Genomic DNA, 14077 nt, shown 5'->3' on the forward strand with positions numbered 1-14077 from the left:
CCTCCTTCCAATTGCAGCTTACTGTGTTTTTGGAACTGGTATGAATATAACGTTAACCAATGGGAATAGGTACTAGCATTTCATTAATTGTAAACAGTTGACTTTGTCTACTTAGCAGTGGTTCACAATGGATCTGACTTTGAAACCATGTGTCTTCACTTGAAATCACACGATTTTAAAGTTGCATGTCAGTGCAACTTCAGGTGCGACTTGGAAGACAGCTGTGCGACTTCATGCAAAGATGTCTATGTAAGTTGCGCATGAAATCACAAAAAATAGTGCAGGAACTACTTCCAATATTGCACAGATTTCAACGGTTCCATTGAGAACAATAAGGCCCTGAAATTGTCAAATCGCATGAAAAGCCTCACCAGTGTGAACCAGGGTTTACTGTTTTGCAAATGTAAATATTTTTATGTTGGCAAAACAAAATGTGCCCTTTCACAGAGGATTTATAAGCATACATAAAATATATGTTTAATCTAAGCAGTTTTAGATAGATTTCAGGCTTTTAGGCCAGTAACTGTAACAGTAGAGAGGCATCCACTGACCAATTGAATAAATACAGAAGCAAATCTCCCTGGAGGATGACATGGGCTCAGTTGATGTGCAGAGTCTAAGTACTAACTGATGTTCACCAGAGCTTCTGATAGTGGAGATGTGATTTGCTGCATGCTAGTACCAGGTCGCGGTCTCCATGATCGCCTTACTAGATGGTGGGCACGCCAGGGTTCAGTAGCAGATATAACAGAAGCATAGTCAGGAAATAAGCAAACAACAAGTGGTTGCAGGTTCTAAACAAGCAGCAGCGTAGTTGAAGAACAAGCCAAAGGTCGGTAACGAGTGGTAGCAAAATAAAAATGGCAGCAAGATTGACAAGAGAGTACAATTATCTGACAAACATGGCATGGCATGGCTTAAACAGGAAGTTCATAGGAGGAGCAAAGAGTTCAAGGTTTAAGATAAGTAAGGGTCAAGGTAGTATAATGCAATAAAATGTCCAGATAGCTGTCCAGTATCCCAGATGACTCAGAAAAAAGAGCATCACCAGACACAGCAGAGGTTGCAGGTTTAGACCTGGCTCCTGACAGGTAATTTTGATCAGCAAGTGTTGCTGACTGCTTTCTTAAATAATAAAATATGTATTTTTCCCATTTCTATACCATATGTGAACACCTCTTTTCTCCAAGTAGGATAGTTCTCAATCAAACAATGACTGAATATTTACTATGATATGGATGGTATGAACTTTCTTATCATTACTTTGCCTTTGCAATGCATGTCCTATGTAATTGTATATGTATTGTAAGGCTTTGTTGTCAAGGGTACAGTTTTCAAGTACTCAGTGCTCTCAACAACTTGTGATTTAAGGGTTTGTTTGCCCTTTTTTAATTAAAGAAAAATCCTTTGCATCAGGTTATCCATGGAGGGTTTTAGCATCACACAGAATACAAAGCAAATCAAAGCCTCCTGAACTATTTTATCTCCTTATTAACTGTCACCACTCTCAGGCCACGACTTGCCTGTCACAGTATAATTTAATTATAAGTTTAATTAATATAAAATAGGCCCCCCCATAGTTGTTTGTATATAGATTATATTTCATTTCTTCCATTATTTATTTTCTTTCTTATGTCTAGTTGTTTACTTCTTATTACAGAATATTATGCATTTGTTCAGTGGGTGATTTTTGGAATTTGAAGGGGCTTTAAATGTGGTGTCTTCTGGGTTTGTGTTTGCTTATATGTAATCCTTTGTCTGTAACTTTATTATTTTCTTTATCCCATTGCTTATTTGTAATGGTCTCTATGTCATATATATGTTCCCTAGGGTAGATGCATAGAGTGTGAGTGTGTGTGTGTGTGTGTGTGTGTGTGTGTGTGTGTGTGTGTGTGTGTTGTGACACCTGCATTCCAATTATTTATAAAAATCTTCTGTGGCTAATGGAAACAAACCATGTAGACCATTTTATATACATAAATATATATTTACATATGTTATATATTACATGAAGGGGTGTATTTATAAAAAACCTACATAGCCCACTGAAAACTCCTGTACATTCATTCTGTGTAAATGGGGTCTGAAAAATGTCATTAGGCTATTTTGGATAGTGTCAGATACAGTAAATTATTTAAAATGAAAATACTGGGAGGTGAGGCAAGGGGCAAAAAACAGACTTGTTTCTCAGTATAGGCACCTGCTGGGGAGTGAGGGTTGACTACTCACAGGCAAAGGAAGACATTAAAGGACCCTAAGAGCTGGTAAGTGTGCTGATTCTAACTAAAATATAATAACATTTATTGTAGTGTCTGAATTACATTTTAGACATACTGTATACTGTATGTGGAAGATACCCTTTAAAATATTTGTATATTTTTAACCACTTCCCCTCTAGAGAACTCTTTTATTTTTTTGAGCACATGTTCAAAATTGCATTTTTGCTGTAAAATTACTTAAACTCCTTAGAAAACTATTTTCTGAAAGCAGAAGCGCTGTAGATTAAAAGTAGGTGCAATTTTTAAGTTTCACAATATCAAACACGTATTTTCAGAAAAAGTACACTAAATTGAATTTTAGTGCAAACACAAACAATATAATTCCCAATGTTTTGGTAAAATATATAAGAAGGAATTGTGTTAAGTAAATAGATACCAAACATGTCTTCTTAAAATTCTGTAATATTGCAAAAGACAATATGGTACCTAAAATTCTCTACAGACAACACTTTTAGAGCCTTTTAGAGCCTATATTTAACCATGAAATATGACCCTAGAATTACTTCTCTCATTCAAAAGTTCACAGTGATGCCTCTCATGTGTGGTGCAGTTGTGGTCTACATACATGTGCGCACCCTGTGCACGTTTTGCATTTGGGGGTTATTACATTTTATTTAAATTTTCATGCACGTTTTCCTTTTTTTTTCCTTTTTTAATTTAACTTTTTTGTTATCACAAGGGAGGTAGCAAGCCTCCTTTGCGATAACATTGGGCAGATCACGGGTACTCTTTATGGTGACATCAGGGGTCTATTACACCACCAATGTATCCTTTGCCCTCCACTGCAGATAATTAAGCACACATTGTACTTGATTAGCTGATTCTCTGGTTATATAAGCCAGGGAATGACAGCTCTGAAACAGAAAAAACTTAGAGCTTAGCAGTGCCACCCATAAGGGAAGAGCACATTGAAACAATCACCCAGGAAGAGGAGAACCAAGGTCAATACCTGGCATGCAAAAACACAGCCCAAGTCACCCTCAGAATGGAGAACAAACAGCACACCTCCAAAGCAAACAACATAGAGGCGGGGCTCCACATACATATGTCTGCCAAAAGACCTGCATGGGCACACAAACCCCCATATGAACAATAGCATATGTTAATCACTATATATTAAAGTTTCAATGTTACAATTAAACAACAAAAATATAAATATATACATTACAAAAATTATATAACAATAATTCAATATAGAATAGGTCCAAATAAACAAGGGCTAGGAAAGTATTGGCCCAGTGTTTGACCATTAATCATAGTCAGAGCTTATAGAAAAAACCCCAAGGAATGAGCGTGCATGAAAAAGAAGTAAACACATGGATAAACCAATGCAATTCAGACAAAATCAGTGATGTATAGAAGGTAGTGCAGTGCCATATTAATAAAAAGGGCTTAAAATCATTAAAGCGATTCTAAAGGAACATTTTTTTTTTGCGGAAAATAACAAACATGTCTATACTTGCCTGCTGTGGGCAGTGGTTTTGCACAGAGCCACCTGGATCCTTCTCTTCTTGGGTCCCCTGCAGGCTCTCCTGGCTCCTCCTGTCTGTCGGGTGCTTCCACAGCAAGCAGCTTACTATGGAGACATACACTGTTTCATGTGTCCAGTCACACATGGAGCTGTGGCTTGGACCCATCCCCTCTCTCTCTCTTCATTGGCTGAATGGCTGTGATTGACAGCAGTGGGAGCCTACGGCTCCCGTTTGCTGTCTCATTCAATGAGGAGGCAGAGACACCCGGGCAGCAGAGGCTGTCATTCACATCGCTGGATCGCGATGAGGCTCAGGTAAGTATTGAGGGGGGTGGGGATGCTGCACATAGAAGGTTCTTTACCTTCATGCTTAGAATGCATGAAGGTAAACAACCTTGAGCCTTTACAACCACTTTAAGTCCAAAAGATGAATGTACCTTTAAAATTACAAATCTATCTTGCTTCCCTATGCAAGATGCTTTTGTTAAAGTCCCCTCCTCCAAGGATCTTACAAGATTTGATCAAGATCCACAAATATAACTCCCAATCCACTATTATCCATCTTAAGTTTTACTGTTAATAACTACCCAGCCTGTTATCGAGTTATTGTTACACACATTTTACTAGCGGCACGCTTAGTTATTGCTAGACACAGGAAGAAAAAATTAGCTCTCAACACGTCTGAAGTCAACGATGTGGTTTAAAGTCACTATTCTTGTGAAAGAATGCTAGCATATTATAATAGCAAACCTATTTGATAAACAGTGGAAATCATAGTTTAATTGGTACAATGCTAATAGATAAAGATAATACCTGTATTGCCTACATTGATATATCACCAAGTAGATTTTATTATTATTATTATTATTATTATTATTATACAAGATTTATATAGCGCCAACAGTTTGTGCAGCACTTTGCAATATAAGGGAGACAGTACAATTACAATACAATTCAGTACAGAAGGAATATGAGGGCCCTGCTCATTGAGCTTACAATCTAAAGGGGGGGGGGGGGTTATACAAAAGGTGATAGCAGATATTAGTTGTACCTCCTTTTTTTTCCTTTCTTCTTTCTTTTTTTTTACTTGTTACTTCATATTTTTCACTCAATATGACTGATGTACATTAATCTTAGTAAGGTTGGCAAATTACCATGGATAATTGATCTCGTATAATGATTCCAGTGTAGAATGTGTCACCAAAAATCAAATAGTTATACTCTGTACGCTATTTATGATGATGAACAACACCCCTGTACCTGGAGGTATTGGGACCCATCAAATGTGAATACATTGTTTTATATTATATATATATTCCCTATCCATGATCACAACATTACCACCCTTATCCAAGATTGGTTTAATTATGATGTTCTCAGCTCCATTTTAGATCTCTTGTTGCTTGGGACTGCGAAACAGACAGATTACTGGAGGCATATCCTTGTACAATTATTTCTTCAATTTCTTTGCAGACTTGTGTAAGAAACAACCATATGATCTAGGTATATCTTGCAGTGTCACTCTAAGCTGGGATAAGGATCTCCCTGCCAGTTGCAGTGAAGGGAGCAGGTGCCTGTGCATGATTCAGGGATGTAGAAGCATCATCAGAGAAAAGAGGAAGCACCACTCACTGACTAAGTCCATGAATATGTGGATGAGTGTAGCCTCAGCCAGCGCTGCTCCATCCAGGCCCTCTGACATGTTTTGCACCATACCCTGGGGCTTTGTGACCTCTGTGACCAGGCCAGGGTGTGTGGAGAAAAACATGTCAGGAGCCTGACCGGAGTAGCACTGGCCATGGCCACACTCATCCACATATTCATGCACTGGGTCAGTGAGAGGTGCTTCTTCCTTTCTCTGAAGAAAAGATCATATGTTGGGGCTTGGAACTTATAGATTAACTTTTGTGCAAAGAGGATAAAATCCTTTACAGTCTCAAAATGGTCAAAATGGTTGGGCTCAACAAAATGTTAAAGATCACCTTAGCACCCTTTTTCTGCCTGGGACAAACTGAGAGCACAGTTCTTATGACATTGGTAGGATTGGTCTATAAGCTTGTGAAGAGCAACCCTTTTCTGCTGCAAAGACTGAAAAGTGATGACATTGTCGGTGCATACGCGTTGCAATTTTAACAATTGAATCTCCTTGAGTAGGCGGATGATAGAAGAAGATGTTTGCTTTTTTAGATATTTACCCTGTGTCATAACTCCCTGCAAAGTAAACTTCAAAGCCTCCCACCTAAGCAGAAGAGGCGTGGTGTCCTGAGCATGGTCTGAAGGCATTTTGAACTCACTCCAGATACCCCTACACATGTAGGAACATCTATGAGTATCAATTTATTTACCTGTTCTGATGAAAAAGGTTAAGAAGTATCAGGCATCTGAATTGAAAAATATACTGGAAAGTAGTGAGACCATGATTGAGAACCTACAAGGGCCCAGGGTTTTCAGCTAAAAATACAGTGCTAGGTTATGAAAAAACAATTCAACAGTACATAAAATGTGCAGATGAATAACAAATGTAATCCCTGTCTGTAGGATAAAGGATACACCAAAGAACAACCAATTGAAGAATATAAAGCTGATCATTAATTTGATTGGAACAGGTATACTTGAGAGCTAACATATGTAGATTCCACAGATGTTCTAAAGTGAGATCAAAGACACCTCCCAAAACTATAATCCCCTCTTAAAAGTCTCTCAGTTTTTGGAAGAAGGAAGTGCGCAAAGAAGCTTGACTATGGTTAATCACATACACATTAGCCAGAGTAAATTATTTATTGTAGTTTTTAAATTTTAGTAAAATGAACCTACACTTGGAGTCTACTAATTCCTGAACATCAGAGACCGAGAGGGAAGAATAGAAACCTATAGCTACCTCTTTGGACTTAATATTGGTACCAGTTAAAATAATATCTCATGGGCATTGATATGGCCAACATGGCCTCAAAGTGGGTTTCCTGGAGAAACAGAAATTTGTTTATGCATGTTATACAGTACCTTGGATCTTTTTTTGTGCCACATTCAGTGTTAAGGGATTAAAATTTAACTGAAGTCATGGTAGTAGGTATGCTGGAAAAAAGAGTCAATGCATATCACCAAACTCTAGGCCAGGATTCTGCCAGTTAACAGAAAGGGAACAAAAGAAAATAGGAAAAAAAAAAAGAGAAGCAGGAAAAAGAAACATAGGTAAGTAGATGAACCAGAGATAATACAGGCTGGTGCCTCTAGGGAAACAACTAATCATGGGTATGTGGAAGCAAAGTAGAAAGGAGAATGGTAGAGTAGGAGAAAGTGCTAGGTAAGGAATAAGAGAGGAGGGAAAAGGGGAAAAAGGAAGGGATGGAGTGGAAAGTAGGGGTTAGTCTATGAAAATTAAACTCAAATCCAAATATACTGGGGTTCTCTATTATTGGGGGAAGGGGTCAGTCAATGAGCCAGAGCCTGCACCAAGCCCACCCTTCTATGAATGTTTACAGATATAAGAACTTTGCACATAAAAGTAAACAATGGATCTAGATAAATATAACAAGAAGCTCCTACATTTACAAATGTGCAAGCCTTAAAACAGTAAGATATACACCTACACAGTTTCCTCAGGAACCAACTGAACACCTTTTAAGGACAGGTAAGGGAGTGGGGGAAGTCGGTGGAGCACAGCAAGAGCATGTCTCCACAAGGACTCCTCAAGCACTGCCATGGGGACAGCACGGGGGAGAAGTCATCACCTGACACCACTCTCACACTAACCCCCAGGTCACCAGTGAAATACAGGGAACCTCTTCCCAGAATATCAATTTGTATAAGTTAGAATTTTGTAAAAATTGACAAGAAACGGTGAGCACATCCCATAGGTGGAACAACAAATGGAGAGAGGCCCAGGGACATAAGATAAAGTAACAAGATGAGGGAACAAAAACAGGGTAAAATGTTGGTGGAAACACCACAAGGGTGAGCGCTAGATGAACCATAGGCCAATGCAAGATAATCCATGCCTTGGAGCCTCCACTGCTCACAGAAGTAGACTAGTTGTTATAATTCCCCCCCCCCCCCCCCAGTAAAAAAGCAAGAACACTTGACATATCATTAACATACAACAAAAAATAAAGCACTGGAGGGGAAGGTGCATGCACCCTCATTATTTCCAAGAAGGGAACCTGACAAAGGAAGTTTGAAACCAATTCATTTAACAGTGCATAACTACGACTAAAATATAGGTCAGCAAGCAGAAAGCCAAAATATAAAGTTATAAAATAAAAGGTTGACCATATGGGGTTTATTTACTAAAGCTGGAGAGTGCAAAATCAGACTCACTTCTGCATAGAAACCAATCAGCTTCCAGGTTTCATTGCCAAAGCTTCATTGAACAAGCTGAGGTTAGAAGCTGATTGGTTTCTATGCAGAAGGGAGTCTGATTTTGGACTCTCCAGCTTTAGTAAATAAACCCCTGTGAGTCAACGGAGGCAGGGAGACCAAAAGCCAGACCTGATGAACCAGCACAGTGTAAGGTTCATATATCAAGTAATAGGGGAAGTGGCAGGTGAATAATAAACCAAGTTTAACAATAATAAAAATGATACCCAAAGCTAGCTACAGAATTTATGTGTTTAGAAAGAGGCAAGGGTTTCCTGTTTTTCAGATAGGATGAAAGGTGGCAGTGTCTAATAAGTGTCTCTAACCAAGCATGGGGAGGGTTCTAGAGGTCTAGCATGTCAAAGAGTGCGCCTGCTTCCAAGGATCCCAGTATGGTGTTGCCATAAGCAGTCGCATCAGTGGTATGGCCATGGTTCAAGGTCCATCTGCTATGGCTCAGGTTTTTCACAAAGATGAGCAGATTGTCTGGGGATCAGAGAATATAGGAGCAACTGTTCTTCCATTCGAAAAGGTGGAAAGTATAACCTCATGGGTTGGAAATATCAGCCTCCACCAGAGTCTGTGTCAGCAGTAGTAGTGTCCATATCTTAGCCAGAGTCCTGTTAGGAAAGATCCAATGTATTCTTTTAATAAGCAGGATAGTTTCTTTCTGCTTAAAAAAATGGACCCTGCACAAACAAATCTCACAGCTGTGTGAAGTTAGGATTCAGGAAAGCAGGTGTACAACTCACCCTGTCAATGTTCACATTCACTTTGCTTAGTGAACAGTCTTAACTCCTTAGTAAGTAAGAAGTAAGAACTATAAATGTTAACTCCACTATAATCATTTAGCATTTTTTCAGCCCAATTTTACCCAGCCAACATTTGTTAGATAATGTATTCATATTTTTTACTTTGTATCTTAATTGATTTTATTTTGACCACTAGCCTTTTCAGAGCTATTCAACAAATAGACCAAAATCACTAAATTTCCCCCATTTCTTTATACTATAGACATGATCTTTTCAAGAAAACAGGATTCTAAATTCACATAGAAAAATTGCTTACCCAGATACTGTTTACATTAGAACTGTTTGTATTCAAAGCAACAATCCATGATATACAAAAGCTTCTACACTTAATATACAGTAAGAATTATCTTATCAGCAGAAAATAAAAATAAAATAGAAACTTTATCAATTTGATTTGACATTGAGACTTTAGTTTTACTTTACAGATCTTTAGTGATAAATCTTATGCTAGGACAAGCCTATAATATAACAAATTGTTGCTCTGTATTCCAGCTTCCTGATACCTGAAAAGAACATAATGTAAACACTATAATTTGTTTATATTATCTTCCATCATATCATACTTATTTAATTACCGATTTATTATAATAACTTATGTGTTTGCTTTTTTTATGCTATTGTCATGTCAATTGCATTGAGCTTGATCTGTCTTATCTAATTTGTCCTTACACTTGGGCCATCTGGGCTAACACTTACCTTCTCCTGATATAACTATCTTTCCAATGATGTAGTCATGGCTGGCTCCTCTCCATGCTGTATAGGTGGGGCATGGTCACATTCATCCCTATGGATAGTCATACTGCGGGCAGCCTCCAGCAGCTCCTCGGGGAATGACTTACACAGAGTATGAATGAATGTACATGAGAGGAAGTGTTAGGGATCCGGGTATGACCAGAAATGTGTGGCCTGACACAGGGAAGTAGCAGGCTTCAGGAACACAGGCGTAGTCAGGCTAGAGAGGTGGAATGGTCAGGCAGGCCGTAAGGCACCGGCAGGTACCGCCCGGCGGGATCTCTAGTGACCCACAGAACAGGATTCCCCAGGGCGCGGAGTCTAAGCCCCAGTCTACCTTTTCACCAGAGCCGTGATGGTGGGGATGGACTTGGCACAGGACTGAGACCAGGTCGCGGCCCCTGAGTGCACCCAACTGTTGTAGAGGGGTCCGCCGAGGTTATGTAACAGGGGAAAGTCTGATGTGAAGGGGCTGGCAGGTTTGGACAGTAGTGACTGGATCCGTGCGGGATGGATGGATCGTCTGGGTAGTGTCAGGCCAACTCAGGCACGCCAAGTCAGCAACATGCGGGCAGTGAGGTACCGGAGGAGCCAGCAGAGAATAGTCAGGGTCACAAGCCTGGTTCAGTAACTCACGGGCAGCGCGATACAGAGGATCAGGCAGAAGAATGGTCAGGCAAGCCAGGGGTCTAACAGGATATGGTCAGCAGAGGTCAGGATCAAAGCAGGGTCAGCAACTAGGCAGGAACACAGGATACCAGGTACAGGGGCTCATGGGAAACATACACCAAGGCCCTGATCACAGGCCTGGTCATTCCTTAAATACACTTCCTGCAATCAGCCCCAGGTGTTGTCTGACTGCAGGAGTGAGCTTCTGGCTGCTGAGAGCACCCGCTGGTCAGCACTGGTACTGCAGCCCACACGGCAGGCGAGTCCCACCACCAGTGCTGAGTCCATTCCTGACAGGAAGCTGGACAGGACCATGTCATAGAAAGATGACTGGAACATGACAGAAGGTAAGAATTTTTCTAGGCATTCTGCATAGAGGAAGTGATGGGTTTATTAAAGGACAATATCATTAAAAAATGCAATTGTCCTTTGAAGTTACAACTCTAGAAACCCTTTCCTATTAATTTTCAGAAAGTAAACCTAAATGTATTTAATTATAGTTTTTATTATAACCACTTCAATTTTACATCTATTCTGGCTATAGATTTTCTAAAATATATGTATTATGGTATCTATCAATTTCAAATTGCAGTCTCTTGATGTGTCTAAAATAACCAGATCTGTCAAAGATTTGTTGTGCACGGGGAACTTGCAGACAACACTTCCCAGAGCTTATAGGAGGAAGAGCAATCAGCTGATTTAGAAAACCTTGTTCAATCACCATTATATTATTATTGGTAAATTGACATTGGTGGTGTCTGCTTTGCTTCTATTCTGCCGCAACTGAGAATCCCTGGCAGTAAATATGGATAAATACATATGTTTGTGAAATATGGAAAAATGTAATACTATACTACAAGCCTATAAATTGTGCCACGCTCCTGTGTATAAATAATTACAATATTCACTATTTCAAATGACAATCCAAAGAAAAAAAAAATATATGAAAAAATAATAAAATAATATATATACTTATATCTAGTGTATAAAATACAATTATCTTCTGCTTATAACATCATAAATAAATACTGCATACTGTGCTGGTGACAATAGTAAATAGTGATAGTGATAGAAACAATATATATGAAAAAGTGCTCATAGACAGTCCTCTTTCAATTTAAATTATGATGGTGCAATCCCATAATCCACGTGCAGTGTGATTTTATTATGCGCTCACCTCAGGTTTTGCCTTATAAAAAGGCAAAACTAGCTTTTTGTCCTTATAGGACTGCTGGGATGATCCTCCTGCTTAGGATATTCCTGATGGCAAATGGGATGATTATGCTCGATCTTAATCCACCTGGGATCTCTGGAGTGATTATGCCTGCTGCTGATCAGGATTTGATGGCTGGATGGATATTTCTCTTTTTCTTCCAAAATTCGACAATTTATCTCCTGTGAAACCAAAGGAGTTATTTATGCCTTAAAATGTCCATGTAATTTATTATACATAGGACCGACTAAATGATTACTATAAGAACGTATAAAGGAACATGTATACAACATTAATAGAGGTTACAAACATCATCATTTATCACTACATTTTAGACAACATCATAATAAAGATGCCAGACTATTAGAATTCTGGGGTATAGAAAAACATACCGATTAGAGATGAGCGAATTATTCAAAAATTCGATTCGGCTGATTCGCCGAATTTGCGGAATAAATTTGATTCGATGCGAATTTATTCGCTGCAAATTTAACTTATTAAAAGGGTTTCTAGGCTTCAGAGAGCCTTTATATTAGTGCAGAACACTGTACCTTTAATTTAAATGCCCTTGGAGTCTGCTGGGGAAGAGAAATAATACTGTCAGTCAGTATGACATGCAGATGAGTGCCGTCGATCTTAGAATCACCGCACACTTCACTCATTTGGGCAGTCACGGGGCACGACGAAGAAGATGAAGAAGAAGATGAAGAAGAAGAAGAAGATGAAGAAGAAGAAGAAGATGAAGAAGAAGAAGATGAAGAAGAAGAAGATGAAGAAGATGAAGAAGAAGAAGAAGAAGATGCAGAAGAAGAAGATGAAGAAGATGATGATGAAGAAGATGATGAAGAAGAAGATGATGAAGAAGAAGAAGATGAAGAAGAAGATGAAGAAGAAGAAGAAGAAGATGAAGAAGAAGAAGATGAAGAAGAAGAAGATGAAGAAGAAGAAGAAGATGAAGATGAAGAAGAAGAAGAAGATGAAGAAGAAGAAGATGAAGAAGATGAAGATGAAGAAGAAGAAGAAGATGAAGAAGAAGAAGAAGATGAAGAAGATGATGATGAAGAAGATGATGAAGAAGAAGATGATGAAGAAGAAGATGATGAAGAAGAAGATGATGAAGAAGAAGAAGATGAAGAAGAAGATGAAGAAGAAGAAGAAGAAGATGAAGAAGAAGAAGATGAAGAAGAAGAAGAAGATGAAGATGAAGAAGAAGAAGAATAAGAAGAGGATGAGGAAGAAGAAGAAGAGGATGAGGATGAAGAAGAAGAAGAAGAAGATGAGGATGAAGAAGAAGAAGAAGAAGATGAAGAAGAAGATGATGAAGAAGATGATGATGAAGAAGATGATGAAGAAGAAAATGATGAAGAAGAAGATGATGAAGAAGAAGAAGATGAAGAAGAAGAAGAAGATGAAGAAGAAGAAGAAGAATATGAAGAAGAAGATGAAGAAGAAGAAGAAGAAGAAGATGAGGATGAGGAAGAAGTAGAAGAGGATGAGGATGAAGAAGAAGAAGAGGATGAGGATGAAGAAGAAGAAGAAGATGAGGATGAAGAAGAAGAAGAAGATGAGGATGAAGAAGAAGAAGATGAGGATGAAGAAGAAGAAGAAGATGAAGAAGAAGAAGAAGAAGAGGATGAGGATGAAGAAGAAGAAGAAGAAGAAGAAGAAGAAGAAGAAGATGAGGATGAAGAAGAAGAAGAAGATGAAGAAGAAGATGAAGAAGAAGATGATGAAGAAGAAGATGATGAAGAAGAAGAAGATGAAGAAGAAGATGAAGAAGAAGAAGATGAAGAAGAAGAAGAAGAAGATGAAGAAGAAGAAGAAGAAGATGAGGATGAGGAAGAAGAAGAAGAGGATGAGGATGAAAAAGAAGAAGAAGATGAGGATGAAGAAGAAGAAGAAGATGAGGCTGAAGAAGAAGAAGAGGAAGAAGAAGAAGAAGAAGAAGAAGAAGATGAGGATGAAGAAGAAGAAGAAGAAGATGAGTAAGAAGAAGAAGAAGAAGAAGAAGATGAGGATGAAGAAGAAGAGAATTAGGATGAAGAAGAGGATGAGGATGAAGAAGAAGAAGAAGAAGAGGAAGAGGATGAAGAAGAAGAAGAGGATGAGGATGAAGAAGAAGAAGAAGAAGAGGAGGATGAGGATGAAGAAGAAGAAGAAGAAGAAGAAGAAGAAGAAGAAGAAGAAGGATGAAAATAAGAAGAATTCCAGTACAGCAAAAAGTGTATCTGCAGAGAGCTCCGCTATTTCTGACAGTTCTCTGACAGTTCCTTCACATTTACAGCGGTTGAAACATTGTATCTATTTGTTTCCGAATAAAAACATCTGTATCCTAAATGGAAACAAATAGATACAATGTTTCAACCGCTGTAAATGTGAAGGAACTGTCAGAGAACTGTCAGAAATAGCGGAGCTCTCTGCAGGGACACTTTTTGCCGGCTGTAGAAGGGATGAAAATCGGCCGATCGGGAAAAATTCGATTCGTGCATCCGAAGTTTGCTAATTTTCTGATTCGGTGCGAATCAAATTTTTCCTAATATTCGAAACG

This window comes from Staurois parvus, unplaced genomic scaffold (genome assembly GCF_062004578.1).
Source record: "Staurois parvus isolate SC_StPar_1 unplaced genomic scaffold, SC_StPar_1.0 ptg000007l, whole genome shotgun sequence".
NCBI classification, from domain to species: domain Eukaryota; kingdom Metazoa; phylum Chordata; class Amphibia; order Anura; family Ranidae; genus Staurois; species Staurois parvus.